Below are 17176 nucleotides of genomic sequence, written 5' to 3' on the forward strand. Positions count from 1 at the left end.
ACAGTCAGACAACTCGGCTGGAGAGAAGGGATGGAGTGGGAGGAGATGCTGTGCAAAACAGGCAAATGTTGCCTTTTCAGAGGGCAACAGACTTACTGGATTTTGGGCTCCCAACTACTGCTGGATCTGATTCAGCTGAGCACATGCAGCAGGGCTGCAGAAATAGCTATTACTGACCACCTATCTCCCCTTATGGAGTGAGCATTACCAACCTTGCCTTATAGCAGGAGAACCAAGGAAAATGAAGTGACTTGACCAAGAACTTGGAGGGTGGAGGGAATGCAGTGGAGTGGGAATGCTGCAGCCTATATCTCCCAGTTTTGGGCCCAGAGTACTGGATTTCTTTACCCCCATTGCTCTTCAGCTCTTCCTCTTCATGGCCAGAGACTATGGGAATTGCCTGGTAGGAGAGTTAACTCAGCTGCAAGACGCCAACTGGGAAGGAGCCTTGGTCTCATCAGTGATTTCCAGTCCTGCAAACTGCTGCATAGTTCTGAGGGATCTGAAGCTACAGATGTGTTTTCTGCTCTGTGTGCACAAGTCCTGTGAGCTGTGCCCTGGCTGCATGGCTGCTGACATGAGAGAGGAGAAATCTGCACTTTTAATATATATAAATGAACCCCACTGATTTCCATTGCTGCAACATCTGCTTTCATCAGGTCGGAAGTATCATCTTCTGGGACTTTCTTGCATCTGAGCTAGAGTCCTATCCACATCTAGTGCTAGTAATGCGTGGTAGAGTTGTGCACAGGGCGGACTCTGGGCTTAGGCAAAGCTGGCAGCTGCCTGCAACACACTTTGGCTCCCACATCCTTTGCCTGTACCACAGGTTTGGAGAGTCAAAGATACTGTTGCTTTCATTTACCAATGGAGCTGCACTGTGTGTTTATTGTAGGAGTGATGTTGATCCCAGCACCAGCCGTTTGTGCCTAACCCCCCACTTGTCCCCTTCCTGTGGCAGCAGAAGCAGCCAGCCCTGCCCTCCAAAGCATATCCAGCCCAGCTCCACTCTTGTCACCAGCAGAAAAGCCAGCCTTAGCTTCAGCCCCAGATCCACGGGGCAGGATCATACACTTTGGTCTATACCGCCCCTAAGCCTTGAGCTCCTCTGTTACAGGCGGGAGGACCACGATTGCAAATTGGACAAGCTGCAGCATTGTGGAGCTCAGTGTGGGCTACCCACTGACACTCACTCTCCTTCCCAGGCTTCCTTTGCATCCCAGACAAGCTGCAGACTGTTGCAGCTACACAGCCACCAGTAATTGAGCTAAGTAGTTTAACTCTCTCTCTAAGGAGTTTAACTCTCCATGTTGGAGAGTTACACATGAGCTGCAGTCTCAGTAAGAGTGCAGCCTAGATGGGGAACAGGGAGGTAACAGGTGATTCATATGGAGGGACCCACGGAGGAGCTGTATGGCCAGGAGCTCATGAGCCACTCCAGGCAGTGGCAATACCTCCTGCGTACTAGGTCCCTGCCTAGCAAAGGTGTAGCTCATGTAACCACAGGTCATGTTAACAAAAGTGCTCAGCATCCAAGACCTCCCACTTACATCACCAGGTTTGTAAAAATGCGTGCATCATAGGGGAATGCTGTGAGCTGTCTGAGGTGTCTGGAAATCAGGCCACTTTATTGAAGGGCTGTAATTGCACCTCTGGACAGCTGAGCTGCTGCTGTTGTTTTCTGAAAAATTGAGCCTACTATGTCCAACTCGCCTACCTGAAGTGAAGCAGAGCAGTGGGAAGAGGCACACCTCTCCCAAAACTTGTCTAGGCAACATAAGACAGGCATTTTTCTCATGATGTCATTGTCCTGGAAACTTTTGAAAGCACATTGCAAAGGAGGAAGCCTTGTGGGTCTGAACTCCCCATGAGCCTCTCCAAATGGGCCAAGCTTTGATGAAACCAACTCATTATCAAAAGCGGGGAAAAACATGTTGGACATTGTTTACCACTGAGATCACCCTGGTGGTTCTTCCAGCTGCCTGAGGATATTGGTGAAGACAGAAGGAGGGAGAGATGGAAAGAGAGAAAATGCCTGTTTTGAAGTTTCCATCCTCAAGGTGACATGTTTTCTTTCAACTTATTTGCTCTAAAAAACCTCTCAAGAACACATCTACCCATGGTCTCTGCATCTCTGGTTCTGGGTGAGATCCATAGTCTGAAGTTGCTTCTGGGGAACTTTGTTTACCTTTGAATCTTTTTTATGACTTTGCTTTCCCTGTTTGTCTTGGCATTGGAGTGGCTAACACTGACTACAAGAAAATGGATATAATGATTCCCATACAATTAGGGGCAACTCCAAGTTTCAGCTTTCTTGACATTATGGTTCAGGCCCAGGAGTCTGAGCTCTGTACTGCTAGCAGTTGCCACATTCTCATGTTGAAACTCCGGAGGATTTCACAATCTATGGAGCCCATCACAAGAGGGAATGAGAGGTTGTTTCCCATTGTATACACTAGAAATTATGAGAAATGCAAGCAAAATCCTGCTAGAGGTCTCCAGTCATCACATAGTTAACATCTTTTGTTGTCTCCGAGTTGGTTAGAAAACAAGAACATGATGAGGCTTTTCCAATTCTTTTGTCACTGGTTATCTGAACCACAAGGTGACTCAGAAAGGGCCAGGCCATGGCCCTGTACTCTAAGCAAATCCACTGACACCAGTGGGTTTACTGAGCACATTCTATGTCTGAAATCATTATCTGCATCCAAACCTCCTTGAGGGTAGGGGCTTCCAGACTGACCTATACTCCACCAAAGTTTGAGCTTTTTCCAACAGGGACCTGAGGGGTGAGCACTTGAAGGAGAGTCAGAGGATAGAAAATCTGATGAGGGCTCAAAATGTGATCCTTGACAAATTGTGTAAAAAGCAAAAGGTTTCTTTGGGAGTGGTCATACAAAAGCCTACCTAATAGAGAGGCAATGAAAGCCAAAGGTTGACTTGATTTTTGATTCTGGTTTCTCTCCCCAGTCAGGATCAAAACCAGACAAGCTTGGTTCTAGCTATTCCTTGGCAAGCTGAAAAGGGTTGAGCACCAAACTTCTAGTTCCCAGAATATGTCCCCACTACTTTATCAGGAGACCAAGTAACAAGACGCAGGAGTGAAATTTTAAAACTTCTGGGGACATAGTGGAGGTGAATACACTTGCTTGCATTAAGGAAGGTCACCCAAGTGACTAAGTGGCTGCCAACCGCAACTTCAACTGATGGGCTGACATCTGGCCAGCTGGGTTGCTGAAATGGGTAGCACCAAACTGTTACCCTTTTGCTGGGCTCATGGGGATCTCACAACAGCTCTGATAAGAGGAATCTGGTGACAGGTGGACCTTGCTGTTTTGGATGTTCATTTTACACGTTCTATGACTAGAGAATATCATTGAAGAACATCTAGTTTAAAAATAAGCCAAGAAATGTTACAATCATAGAATCATAGACTATCTCAAGTTGGAAGGGACCCATAAGGATCATCAAGTCCAACTCCCTGCTCCTTGCAGGGCTACCTAACACTAAACCATATGACGAAGTGCGTTGTCCAGACACTCCTTGAACTCTGACAGGCAATGGCTTAGCTATGTATCTATTTTTTTAATGGATGTGCTCCTTACATTTCGGGATTCATCAATAATGCCACACAAACAATATTTCTCCTGCGATCCAAGCAGCATGTCCTCTTTCCACTGGGGGATGGCTAGGGAATCTACAGACTTTTTCCACTCTCTTTCTGTATACTTATTTTTCATCTCTAGATTTTGGGACCCCGAACTACTTCCTTTCAGAACTGTGTGTAGTTTATTTTACTTCAGTTTGCATTAGTTATTACTCAATAATCAGTAGCACAGCGAGATTTGGAGTTCTTTTGTGCTAAGCTCTGTATAGACACACAGGAAGAAGTCATAGTCTAAGTGGGGGTAACATTCAGAAAAAGTACTGGATTTGTGCTGATTAGGAAACCCTATCATTAGGAAGAGAGAAGATTTTTCAACAAGCTGATCCATGAATGGACAAAAGAATGCAAAGAGATATGAAAAAAACCCAAGAGTGACTTTATGCACCACAAAAACTGTCTGAATTATTTTACTTTGGTTTCTTAAGACAAAAAAGGGTCAAATGGGAAATCTTTGTAGCTTTTCTGCTTTGCAGTAACTAGTGTGTTTGCTTATAGCGCAGAATATGGCTTGATAGACAATATGGTTCTTATATGCATCAATAAAACCTGAAAGGGATTTTTCCTTCACATTCCCTTTCTCTTTTTCTTTCCCTTTTCCTTTCTCTTTCTCCCCCCCCCCCCCCCCCCCCCCGCGCATTTTTACAAAAGGAGTTAACTTAATTTCAAGAGCTTGTGTGGTTTTCATCAGGATCGCAGTCTTTTGAAATGTCATAAGAACGCCCAGCAGAAACTGAAATTGATATAAAAGAGGTTGACTCAGATCACCCTCTGCACCCTGCTATCTTGCTTCAGCTTGATTGTGTTCAGGTTGGAAAGTGGGGGAGTGACATTTTGGGAGAAGATGAGAAGAAAGGAGAGAAAGGAAGGGGAATGAAAGGGAGTTGTAAACCAGTTTTCTCCAGTCTTCATTCGCTTTCTGACTCAGCATGATTAGTATTTAGTGCTGTGAAGAGTATATCACCACTTTGCTGATCTTTGAGGAAGAGTATTCTGGATGAGGACTCTCCAGGTAATAGGGATGCAGGAACAGAAATGTGGTTATGCAGTTTAGGGCATGCAGCAAGGACATAATCTGACAGTATGAATCTCGCCAGAATGAGACTTCCCTGAGCAAAGCCTCTCACCAAGTCATCTAAGCTAACTAGAATTTGCTTCCCCAGTTTGGCTGGGAATTAGGTACATAGTGTGATGAGTGTGACTGGTCTGGTGGAGGCGTTCATGTGAGAATATAATGTGTACACACACACACATGCATGTGCACACACATCTCCTTTTCAACTGTTGTCTGAGCTGTCACAGAGCTGTTTCTTTTGGAAAAGAAGGGGCTTGTTCTTGGCCATGCCATTTTTCCTGCTTTCCCCAGTCACCCAACGGCAGGCACATCCCCACTCTGGCTGGGGAAATGGAGGTCGCTACCCAAGGGGCTGCAAACGTCTCCTGAAACATAGAGCGTACAGTGCACCAGGTATGTGAATGGGAGTGGGTGGGTTTCAAGCTTATTTCTTTCTCCTTTCCACCCTAGGAAACTGTAGAGGTCCTTCCCAAAAACTAGTGAGGGTGAGGTGCCATTCTGCTGATACTCTTTAACAACACTTCTTTTTTGGCTTGAGTTTGTAACCCAGAGACCACTCAGAAACCCACCCTTGTCTTGGCTGCAAAAGCTGCTGAGAATTTGCTTCCAAAGAGTGTCCTTTTACAAAAAATATCCAACAGGAGATTCAGCAGCCTGCCTAATAGCACTTAAAGAAAGATTTGTAAGCGTGAAGGCAGAATCAATTTGTTACCTCCCACATTCACTCTTAGGGCCTCATTTGCAGCTTTTTCCATATCCCTGATCTGTTTTGCACACTTACTGGACAGTGCTCAACCATCTGCTCAACCAGCAGTACTGGACATGGAGTAACATCATCTGATGCAATATGGGCCCTGTATTGCTGGCTGGACAATGCTGTCAGCTGGAGATGAAGGATGCTCAGCTCCTTCTAAACTGGGCGTGAGCTGAGTTCAATCCACCTGTGCTGGAAGATGCTACTTTGCCTTCAGCCTCCCCCCATACGTAACATGTAACTTTGGCCTGCTGGCAGCTGGGAAATCTCTTTGCTCAAGGGTGGAGAAAAACAAGACTGATGGTTGGTGCTCAGAATTATAGAAGAAGCTTCCTGCCTCTCCTCACCTACTACATTTTTGGAATATCTTGGAAGACAAAATGTAAGAAAAATCCTAATCTGGGTAAATATCAGCAGTTCTGCCCATGGCCATCTTATATAACTCAGTCTTATGGGTCTCCCCAACACTATCACCTAAGGCAGAGCAGCCAGAACTAACACGGCAGTAGGAAAGCCAAGAAAGGTCTACCAACAAAGAACCTTAGTGCTACTGGCCACTGCTGCAGTACAAGTATCTTTTTTGGAAAATGTGTCACCTTTTTTTCTTTTTCTTTATTTACCTTCATGGTTTTGCCTTGCCTTTGCCTTTTAAAATCTGAAATTTTAATCTTACAGAATTTGAGCAGATAGCTGATTTACTCATTCTTTAATTAAGTGTTGGCCAAAGGTTCCCCTCTGATGTCCCCAGAAGCCAAATTCCCATCCACAGAGCAAAACCAACAGGGTAAGATCACACCCACTTTCATATTGTGCCCTTACCTCTGGGCCCATTCTCCAAGACCTCTTTGGAGTTGATGGCTTGAGATTGATGGTTGTGATGACAGTCCCTCTGAAATTGAGACCTAGTCCCCAGGTACTAAGACAGACCCACAGTCAGAAGACAATGCCTTGCAATTTCCATTTGTGCCTTGGACCTAGTTTTGATATATCATTTCTATTCTTAGCCCTAGAGCCATCTCACCCCAATTAAAAGGAGCAACAGGGGGGCAATGTTCCTTCATAAGCAGGAGAAATTAGAAAGAAAGATCTCCAGGCATGCACTCCCAAAAAAAGGTGACATCTTAGAGGCAACTCTTGTCTCCACTGAAGTCAGTGAGAAGCTTTGATGGGCCCAAGCTTTCACACATGTGACCAAGGAAGATCAATCTCCAACTGGGCAGGTGTGCTGGGGATGGGTTAGAGAAATACAGGGTTTGTTTGTTTGTTTTTTTTATTCCCAAAGCTGATGGTAATTAACATGATTTTATCACTCTTGTGAATGGTGTTTGGGTAACAGGACCAGGAGCATGTGTTTGCACATGGAGAGGCAGAAGCTGGCTCTGCACAAATGAGTGCTGAACGTGGAAGTAGTGTGGCCATGTTGGCCTGGGGACAACACTGCAGAGACACTGCTCTGCTTCTTCAGAAGCTATGCTCTGTCCTGGTGCCATGCCGTGTTGTGCATGTGTGCACACCGCCAGGGACTGGGGCAGGTTGGGGGTCTCTGTGTCATGCTCCGTTGCACACGAAAGCCACAGCCTTGGATGCCTCTTCTCTCAACTGGCTGAATTTCAGAGAGAAATTTGCACCCTTAATAAAAACTTGCTTCATTGAACACTGGGTCTGGCCTCGGAAGGATACTCAAGCTGCCTGTTTTCGTGTTCCAGGGTTACAGATCCAGTCATTTCCACTGTGGAAAAAGTCATTTGAGATGGCGTGTTGTTCCTTCCAAACTGTGTTAGTCATGGGGAGCAGGCAGCATGCTACCCAGAGATCCCAGGGCCTGTTAAGGCAGAGAAAGAACAAAGTAGTCCTTCTCTGCAGAACATACAAAGAAACATTTACTCAACATTTGCCTCTAATGCAGCAAAGGCACTAAAAAAGAGAGAGGTGAAGGGAGGACATAAAATGTAGGGAACAGGCCAAATGAGAAGACAAGGAAGGGGAAATGAGATTCCTAAAACCAACCTCCATCTTCTGTCCAAAGCTTTTAGGCTTAAGGCCTCTCTGACAGGGTGTTCTCCTCTTCTCGGGTGTTCATGGTCCCTCAGCTCTTCAGGCCTCCAAATAACAACTCAGATAGCTTTTCCAGTTACAGCTTGTTGTAATTACAACTCAACCTGTGATGAGTTGTCACATACCTTTTCTTTGCAGTCTCCTGATGGACCCATGCTTTGTAGATCCTCGGGTTGAATGAACAATAACCACTTAAAGAAAGAGGATTTAGGAATCTGAGATAGAGGGCAAGACACAGTTAGCTGCAGAAGAGTCTTTCTTTTAGTAGAGATTGGAGAAGCCCATGCTGACAGTGAGATGCTGTGATATAGAGACCTACACCCTGCAGTGTGGTTGTGTGGGTCTATGCAAGAGACATGCAGGAGAGAGGCTTTGAAAAGCCACTTAACACTAGGGGCCTGCATCTAGCCAGCAGAGGACGATGGATGGACAATAACAGTGCTGAGAAGGCTGCTGTCTGGCATGATAGTTAGAGCTTAAACAGAAGCATCACATGGCATTTATCATTCATTTGTCCATACCCATTCCTGCAAACCACTGCAGGGCTAATAACCTCTCCACCGGCTGCAGGCATCTCTGGGCCGCCACAAAGGGGACCCTGGTCAGTGCTGTGACACCAGCCAGGTTCATGCCTGTGAGGCCAGGAGCAACCCCATTCAGCCAACAGCTGTGGCCTGGGGAGTTCGGGATGCACCAGTGGTTTTGATTATGTTTGAACTTCCTCTTCTACAATTGACAATTGCCATAGTCTGGAAATGTTTCTTCCTAGCAGTGCACTAGGCAAAAAAAGATAAATAAACTATTTTTGTGGTTTGTTTTAGTTGCTGCTGGCATCTTAGGGGTCCTGAAGCAGGGGGCACAGGACACAATAGGGAAGAGAACAGACCAGCTTTCAGGGACCGGCTGACCTTTCAGACCTCTTGAGCCTTCACAAAAACCTTGCCAGTTACAAACCAGCTGTGGAATCAGGAACTCCTTTTGACGTCACTGCTGAAAAGTCCTAATTAGATAATTTCCCAAACCATGCGGATCTCAAGTGCCTCAGCTTCACCTTTAGCCCTGGACCAACTCACCCAATTTAGTGGTTAAAGGTTCAGTTCTGTGTCAGGTCAAAGGCGTACTTGAGAAGACACCTATTGTTTCAAAATGGATTTTGCCGTCTGATACTATTTCAGGATACCTCCTTCCCTGTGTGCTTCCAGTGCCTCAGCGTTCAGCCCAGCTGCTTTAAGGAGAACGGCAGCAGTCCTGAACTATCTCTCACCTTAACCATCCAAGCAGCCTTCACCTCCTAAGCAGCCATGAATACAATCCAGCTCCCCAAAAGGCATTTGGAAATGCTACAGTATATTTGTATGTATATGCCACTGCAAGGAAGCTGATAATAGCAAATAATAAAAGTAATAAGCCTGTCTCTTGGCACAAAGTCTAACACTGTGCTTTAGAAATGGTACCTGTTTAACTATAAACTTCCGGATGCACTTAACACATCGCTAGCAGCACAGCGAGCCTCTCATGGCCTCTGAAATGGATGGAAAATGCAGCCATGCCTCTTGAGACACAGAAGTTTATGGCACGAAGGAAAGAAGGATACCAATATTAATGAAAGCACAAGGATTGTGCTTCTTGTGAAACAAACATGTAATAGCATAAAAAGAAATGAGGATTTTCCCTTCCTTCCACTCTATTTTTAATATTTCCATTTTTATCACCTGGTAGATTAAGTCCAACCTTATCAATTTAATCTTAATTCATTACTTTACTCTAATTTGATATTAATTCCATGAAATAACTGATTTTACTTTCCCCCTGTTTTGGGGGGGAATAAGGCCCCTGTTTTTAATACATTGCCTTGGTTACAGTAGTGGTATGAGAGGTGTAGTGTATGCCTGCTGTTACGCTAAATTCATTTAAACTCAACCCCAGTAAGCCACAAGACAAAGAGGAAAGGTAAAACCATTGTGATCACAAAGAAAGCCCTGGGCCTTCATGGGGCACAGGAGTAAAAAGGGAGCTATGTGATGGCACCATCACCGTGTTTATTTGGGGATTTTCTTTTCAGTGAAAATGAGAAGGGCCTGCCAGACCTCTGTGCTTCAGGTTAAACATATTTCTGATGTTTATTCTTGTCTGCATTCCACTCATTTTTTCTGTACGCCCTAAAATATCATTTGAAGTTTATTACAGTCACTCTAAGAAAGGTCACGTGGTAGGTTTGGCCTGATGTCTGATTTTTCCTGTTCCCCCAAACCATGGTATTTTGTGGTTGACCTGCCTCCTGTGAACCTTTGCTTCACGTTGCCTGGCTGAGTTCTTGCAGATAGGCAATTTGCTTTTTTTAATGTGGCACTGATTCCCCTTGTCCAGGAATGGATAAAGGGCATGAGGCACTGTTATATTGCTCTAAAATAACAACTCTGCTTAATGATTTTCTTCTGGATACTAATCATATAAAATCTGAGTCAGCATGTATGTTTTAGCAGATTTTGAAATTTTAGCTATGGGATCAGAAATGTTGCTTTTAAAGCCAAGCCTCTACAGGGGTCCCTGGGTCACGCAGGCAGATCTCCTAATTTTAAAGGGCATAAAAAGAAAGTCTCAAAATCACTGGGTAGAAAGATACGTGAATTTGTTCCCCATGGCACGGTACTTCAGAACAGCCTTGCTCTGCCACCCGGGGCTCTGCAAATATGCCGCAGAGCAGGAAAGTCCCAGGCTCCAGCAGATCTACTGTGGACCCGCTCGGGCTCACTGGTTTGACGCAGGACCCCCAGACTCACCTCAGCATGGGCAAACCTGAGTTTTGCTGCCCAGGGATGATGGGCTGAGTCTCTCCTGCCACAGGAGAGAGAAGAGGGGAGACAGAGTACCATGGAGAGCCTGTGATGGTGATTTCTACAGGTTCCTGGGAAGCAGCAGTCACTCCACATAAGCCAGCCCCCACCCAGCATCTGCACTAGCCTGACCCAGCTGTGAAAGGCAGCTTCCCCCTTTGCCTGGACTTACAGGCCAGCCCTGGTCTGGTTGTTCAATTTATACCTCAAGGAGCTCTTAAAATACAGCTTTTAAAAAACCAAAAAGGCTAGTGGAGAGGATCAGGCACCACCTGTGTCCTAAACAAGTGAGATGGTGGGCTGGACCAAAGAGGAGGTATGAGCCGCAGCTGTGCAGAAACCTCTGTGAGAAGGGTGCAATGCTGTTGCTGCATCGTCTGGGGGGTGTCTGCTTATTCAAAGATAGAGGAGGCTGCAGTGCAGCTCTTCCCCAGGAGCCCTCGAGGCAAGCAATTTTCAAGAAAGTCTGAGTAAGCACATGGATTTTTGAAGCACTTAGAAAAATTGTCTGTAAAACAGTGAATCTCTATCTTTAATTACAGTGGAGCTATTCCCTCATTATAGCTAGCGGGGTGTGCGTGGGAGGAAAACTCTTCAATTGCCTCTGTCTACCCGAAACTTAAAATAGAGACATATAGGAATAAACGGACACAGGCATGACTACACAGAAATGCAAAAAACAGCATTTGTATGTGCGTGTATATATATACACAGAGGCATACATATTCTGATATGCATTACTATCACTTTTCTTTTTTCTCCCGAGAAGAGAGTCTTCTCTTCCAGGCCCTGACTGTAAATTTCCTAAGGCATTGACTTAATCTTCCCTCGATCTGTCCTCATGGCTGGGATCACTGGGACGGAGGCCTGGAAGCGAAGCATCCAGGACCTCACAGCCAAAGCAAAACAATGGCTCCTTTCCCCAGCCTTCTAATAAGTTCAAGAAGTTATGCAAAAACAAACAGAGTGGTGGCCTGGTCACATAGCTGAGCACTCCAGCTCCCGCGCTGTGCTGCGCCGTACCGTGCTGTGCTGCCGGGGCCGGCGAGCCCTCGCCAACCTGCAGGATGCGATGGCTATGGCGGCGCACGTGGGGCCTGCCGGCGAAACCCACGCTCCCGTGGGCGGGCGCGCTGCCTGGTGGGCTTGCTGTGAGAGACCCCGGGGACATCAGCCCCCGCGTCGTCCCCGCTCGGTGCCGCTCCCAGGGTCCAGGCCGGGGGTGGCATCACTGCCCACCTGCATGATGGCACACGTGGTGTGGAGGAGTGGTGGCACAGCACACGTGCCCCACACTGCTGGGCCACCAAGGTCTCCAGAAGTGCAGAAACATGTCCTTGAGGAAGGCTGGTGTTGTCTGGTGACATAACGAGCTTTCCGGAACAATTCTTTGTTTTATTTTTCCATAAAGTTTGCCTGATTTACAGCGCTCTGAGGTTATTTAGTCATAAGGACTCAAATGAGTTGCTTGTACATGGCAAACCAGAAGAGCAGTATTACTGCACTGGATGATTTTTGGAGGATGCAGATGTTTTCTTATAATTGTGTAAGCCATCACAACACAGTTAAGTTAGAGTTACTTCAGCTGGTGTTCCCATCAGTATTATGTGCCTTGGTTTGCTCTGTGTGTGGTTTGGAGGAGAACTTGTATCTGTGTGAAGAAAATCCTTTCAAGCAGACTTTGTGTGGTGCTTCCAGACCCTAAAGATCACAAATCTCACAAGAGGAATTCGTTGCACTCTGCCGTGTCACCCGTGTGAGCGACACACCCAAGGAGACGGGGGGGACAGAGTCGTCGCCTCAAACTTGAACATCTCTGCAGGGTTACAAACGCAGCTCCCAAGGCAAGTTAACACGTCGAGGACATGGCACTGCTGACGGCAGTGGGAATTTTGCTCTTTTTAGCAGAATTATGATCGAAGAGTCTTTGTTTGGTTTTTTTTTAACATTCACTTTGAAAAAAACCCGCATTTTTTAAGAAGCTGTCTTTTCCTGAAAAAATATTGCTGATGTTCAAGGCTTTGCCCTGGCTGCTCTGACCTGCTGATAAGTCAAAGCTTCTGTTTTAGAACAGTGCAGCTGCCCCTGAGTAGTCATACAAGAGACAAAACAGGGAAGGACCATACCTGGTGACTGCAGAGCAGATGCTGCAGCGTGGTATGGACCGTGAGACAGCCCCCAGCATGCTGGGCTGCTCTGGGAACGCCTGGGTTCAGTGTCTGCATGGAAACCAAGGGCCTTTCAAAAATTTCCCCTTATTTTGGAGTGCCGAGCATGCTTTAAAAAAGCGTGTCCTAATATGGCTGACCAGTTGGCCCGTGTTCAAATGAGGAGTTTGCTGGGTGGCCAGGCTGCCGGCCGTGCCGTGCTGTGGCTCTGCAAGCGGCAGCAGCCCCTTGACCTCCTCCGGGGTGGCTGTACCAGCAGGACCTGCGGGGCTGGCGGCGGCACCGTCACCATCACGGCGCGGGACTCCCACCCTCGCCCCGACCTCCCTGAGCATCCCCACGCTCAGCCAGGCGCACCCTCACGCAGGGCTCCACTCCCGCCTGCGTGAGAGTGGCTTTGCTGCAGCAAACGCTGACTTGTGAGGCTGAGTTTACGTTAAAAAAAGTCATTTGTGCCCGAAGGAATGAATCCCACATTGTTTTTTCACTTTCCTGCTGTGCTGCTATTTTTTTCATCTTGTCCCTCGTTAAGTGTCTCCCTGCCGCAGCGCGGGCAGCCCTTTACTCCCCAGTTTCCAGCTACGCGGTGTGCTTTATAGTTTTTCTCAACTACTGCATGAGGACTTCCAGATGAATTCTTGGAGCGAACACTGCCTTCAAAAGCGCCTGCGAGATTAATTAATCTTTCCAGTAACCTCAGTAGGTGGGTCAACACCGCTGCTCCTGTTGTGCAGAGGGCAAGAGCAAGTAGTCGGGGGTCCGAGCAGCTTGCCCAAAGCGGTGGAAGAAGTCGCAAAGCTCTGTTACCAGGCCCGAGGTCTCACTTTCTCATTTGGTCTGGAAGATATTGTTTTCTCTGACCTGGTTTTCCTTCAGCATCTCTTCTGAAGTGCCTCCAGACTGGCCTGAGGAGTGTCTGAAACAGGGAGGGACATTTTCCTGGGGGTCTTCGTACTCAAGCCTTATTTCTTTTTGATACTTGCCTATCACGCAACCTCAGCTAGCTGGGTACAATAGTGGTTTTGTTATTCATTAAAGAACTTAAATTAACTGAAAAAAGAATTCAGACTCTTCCTTAAGAAGCTTATAATTTAATAGGTGAAATGTCAGAGAAAATCAATGCAAGTCTGTTTCCTCTCTGCTTCATTATGCACTCCATTAAACAGCTTTTATGTTCTGTTTATAGGTTGGTTGTGTGTTTCTTTTTTTTAAATTTTTTTATTTTTATAAAAGAAACATTTTTACATTTATGATGTAAAGCAAGCTGGGCTGAGAACCAGCACTACAAGAAACGCGTTTGGCTTGAGCAAGGAATCTGCGAGACCACAAACATCAAGATGTCCCTAGCAAGAGGCTCTGTGGTGGGACACCGCAGAGGGGAGGTGGGTGGGGAAATCAAACACGTTCCAGGCAATTTGCTGATTGCAAATCTTCAGAGGTATAAAATGTCCCTAAATTGCTACGTCCCCCCCTGCAGTGTTAAGAGAGGTCTGATCACCCAACCTGGAAAGAGAAAACCACAAGCAACTTGTTAACGTTTCTGTCTCACCCCTACGGTGAGGAGCAAGAAAACGCCTTTTCCAGTTCGTAAACACCGCCTGGTTGACTGGAGGGATGTTCTCACCCGGATGTGGCAAATTTTATAGCCGTGTGAATAAGAAACAGAGCACGCAAAGGAAAGTATTACGGTTTAGGGGGTGATAAAACTTAATGCCACCCTGCTCCGTTCCCCTCCCGCCCCATGCTTTCTCAAAATGTCCATTGGGAATCTTTGGCTTTGGTGAGGCTTAGGAGGCAAAGAGGACCGTAAAACAAAGTCTGGAGACCAGTAGAGATGTCATCCAGGATAATGCCTTTATTTTCCTTGGGCAATGGAAGATAATAGCTCATGGCTGGATCATGAGGCTGAGAGTGAAGGTTTTCATATTTCTTTTCCCTTTAATTTACCACAGGATTGCTCGGCAAAGTTATTTTGTTGCTGGATGTCTCAGTTTTTCCAAATGTACTGTGGGGACAAATCTTGCCCAGCTTGGACCAAGGCTACGAAGGTTAATTTATCATTATTTGTAAAGTGCTTTGTGCCACCAAGGGCAAAGCCCTGCAGAAGTGTCCAAGGGGAGAACTGACACTGATAACGGTGCTGCGGTTATGCTGCTAAGCCACCTCCCACACTGCAGGGCCAGCCTCTGCCTTTTCACCGCTCTTCCCTTCATTTTTACCCATTGCCAAGAGAATCTTAAAGTAGTGGCAAAGCCTCTGAAGCTTTCTACCATAGGAAGACAAGCAAAGGGAAAACACTGTTCAGGCAGCTGTAGTTGGGGAAACTGGATGGTCGGCACTCCCCAACAAACAGATTTCTAAGCAGAAGAAAAGACACTGGAAATTACTGACTGCCACGGTAATTCTCGCAAGGAAAGTACTTCATTTGGATAAGTTGTTCTCTGTTTTAAGCTTAGAGAATTCACCAGCAGGAGCAAACGTCTCTGCTCAGGATTTGCAGGGAAAAGTCTCATGTCAAAGTACAGGTGACTTCTTCCATAAATCAGGTTACTCTCCCAACTGCAGATCACAGCAGGAAGGTGCTGGTGGTCTGAAGGTGCTGGTGGTCTGTGATAAGGAGGGAAAACTAAGGACAGCATTGCTGGAGTAACCAAGCAGAGAGGTGACTTATTGAGAGACAGAAGGGTAAAAAATGGTGATTGATGGTGAAGATGATGACTTTATAAGAAAAGTTTCAATAGCAATAACTAGGATCATTATGGTGTGACGTGCCTTAAGGAATGAGTCAACAAGGTACCAGGGAAAGATTCAGCAGAGGCACTAGTAGGGAAAGAGGGTGAAAAGAAAAGGAAGTTACAGAGAGGGTTGGGAAGACCTCTGCTAATGTTAGAGAGGGTTGGGAAGACTGCATTGCTGCGCCAATTGCTGTCACGTCACACCATCAGGATGTTTTGTGCTATGACAAGGAGCACTACTGGGGAATGCACTGTCTATAGCCTTCCCCCCAAATCTGTGCCTGCTGATAGCCCTCTGCTACTGGAGAGTAGAAATGTTTGGGACCAACTTGCAAATTACATCTAAATCCAGCTCAGCTCAGAGAGCTCCAGCCAGATCTCTAAGAGAACTCCAGACATGGAGAGAAAGGCAATATCTTGTTTCGCAAGAGCATTTACAGCCTGAAAACAAAAAGCAAAGAATGGGAAAAAAGAATTCACAGGTTTAAAGTCCAGAAGTAGAAATACACAAAATAAATCTCTTCTGCATGACTGAGTCACACCAAATGTTTTCTGTGAGTTTTTATCAGTTTTACTGAATTGATAACTCATATAGAAAATCTGAAAAAACAAGAAAGAAGATGTTGTTTGAGAAGAATCTCATTTTGCCGCCTGCTGACAGAGAGGTCCCGGGAAGGTGCACCTGATTCCTCCCCACTAGCAAGTGGTGTTGGAAAGAGCCATGGTTTTGAAATTGTCAGCAGTCAAACCACTATGCTTTTTTTCAAGGAGTGAAGTTTGGATCATCAGGGAGCACTGAACATCTTTCTGAAAGATAGATAGGAAAAAATATATAAAAAGCAGATATTAGACTATATTGTATGAAGTATATAGCAATGGGGAGTTACACAGATTTTCTGGGGATGGCCACCAAAATATTGAGGCATGTCGCATTAGTGTGATTTATCTGTTTGGCTTTCATCACATTTTCATTTTTGATTTCCTGTTAGGGAAAAGATTCAGACATGCTGATGAATGGAAAACACATCAGAAAACTGCTCAGGATTAATTAAGCAAATGCAATGCAATAGGTCATTCTCTGACTCCTGTCTCCTGGATCATACCTAGAGAAGTTCGTCTCTGCCAAGGAAGAGATGGTTAAATTGGTGATCACATGAAATATTAATTAGGAATTCATGCCCTTGGTCAGCTAGGTAATTGGATGCAAATTAATGTTCTTCTTCAAGAACATTTACCAAAAACATGTAGTTCACCTTTTTTTGTTTCTTTAAAAAAAAAAAGAGAAAGACTACAAAATGAATCATTTTTATTTTGTTGCAAATTGCAACTAGCACTTTGATTCAAATCAGAATATAATAGCTTTGTTTCAAAAGTACTTTATTTGATTTGACTCTAATTTTTTAAAACTAAAAGACCTTCCAAATGAGACGAAAAAAATCAAACTATATATTTGTATATTAAAGCATTCTTTTGTCCTTACTGACTCTTCCTCTTCCTTCCCCTTGAACAGGGAGATTAGGAATAGCTATGCTTTCTGATATTAAAAAACAAAAAAACCCCACCCCAAAACCCTTGAAGGGCAACCTTGCCCTGGAGACTAAGGGAGAAAAGCTCATTTTCCATAAGATGCATTCATTTTCCATAGTTCTTTTCTATTTTTAAGCTGCAAAACCTGAGTCCATACCTCCTTAAATACCTCCTTTCTTAAATACCTACTAACAACCTCAGGCTGTAACACCTCCCCATGCGTGTTAGCCATGGCAATGCTACAAAACTGTCCCTGCAGTCGGGGGCTCCTGTGGGCATTGCTCAGGACTGGTGGAGTGCAGAAACCATCCTTCCTACTGGATAAGGTCCAAAAATCCAAAAGCCCGGTTACATGATCTGACAG

At 45.5% G+C, this 17176-nt stretch overlaps 1 protein-coding gene across 1 annotated transcript in view; it reads left to right on the forward strand.

The window, feature by feature from the left end:
* EXT2 (exostosin glycosyltransferase 2) overlaps nt 1-17176 on the forward strand; it is a 334688-nt gene that overhangs the window by 167270 nt on the left and 150242 nt on the right. The gene's annotated exons all lie outside the window — the stretch shown is intronic.

This window comes from Gymnogyps californianus, chromosome 5 (genome assembly GCF_018139145.2).
Source record: "Gymnogyps californianus isolate 813 chromosome 5, ASM1813914v2, whole genome shotgun sequence".
Classification (NCBI taxonomy): domain Eukaryota; kingdom Metazoa; phylum Chordata; class Aves; order Accipitriformes; family Cathartidae; genus Gymnogyps; species Gymnogyps californianus.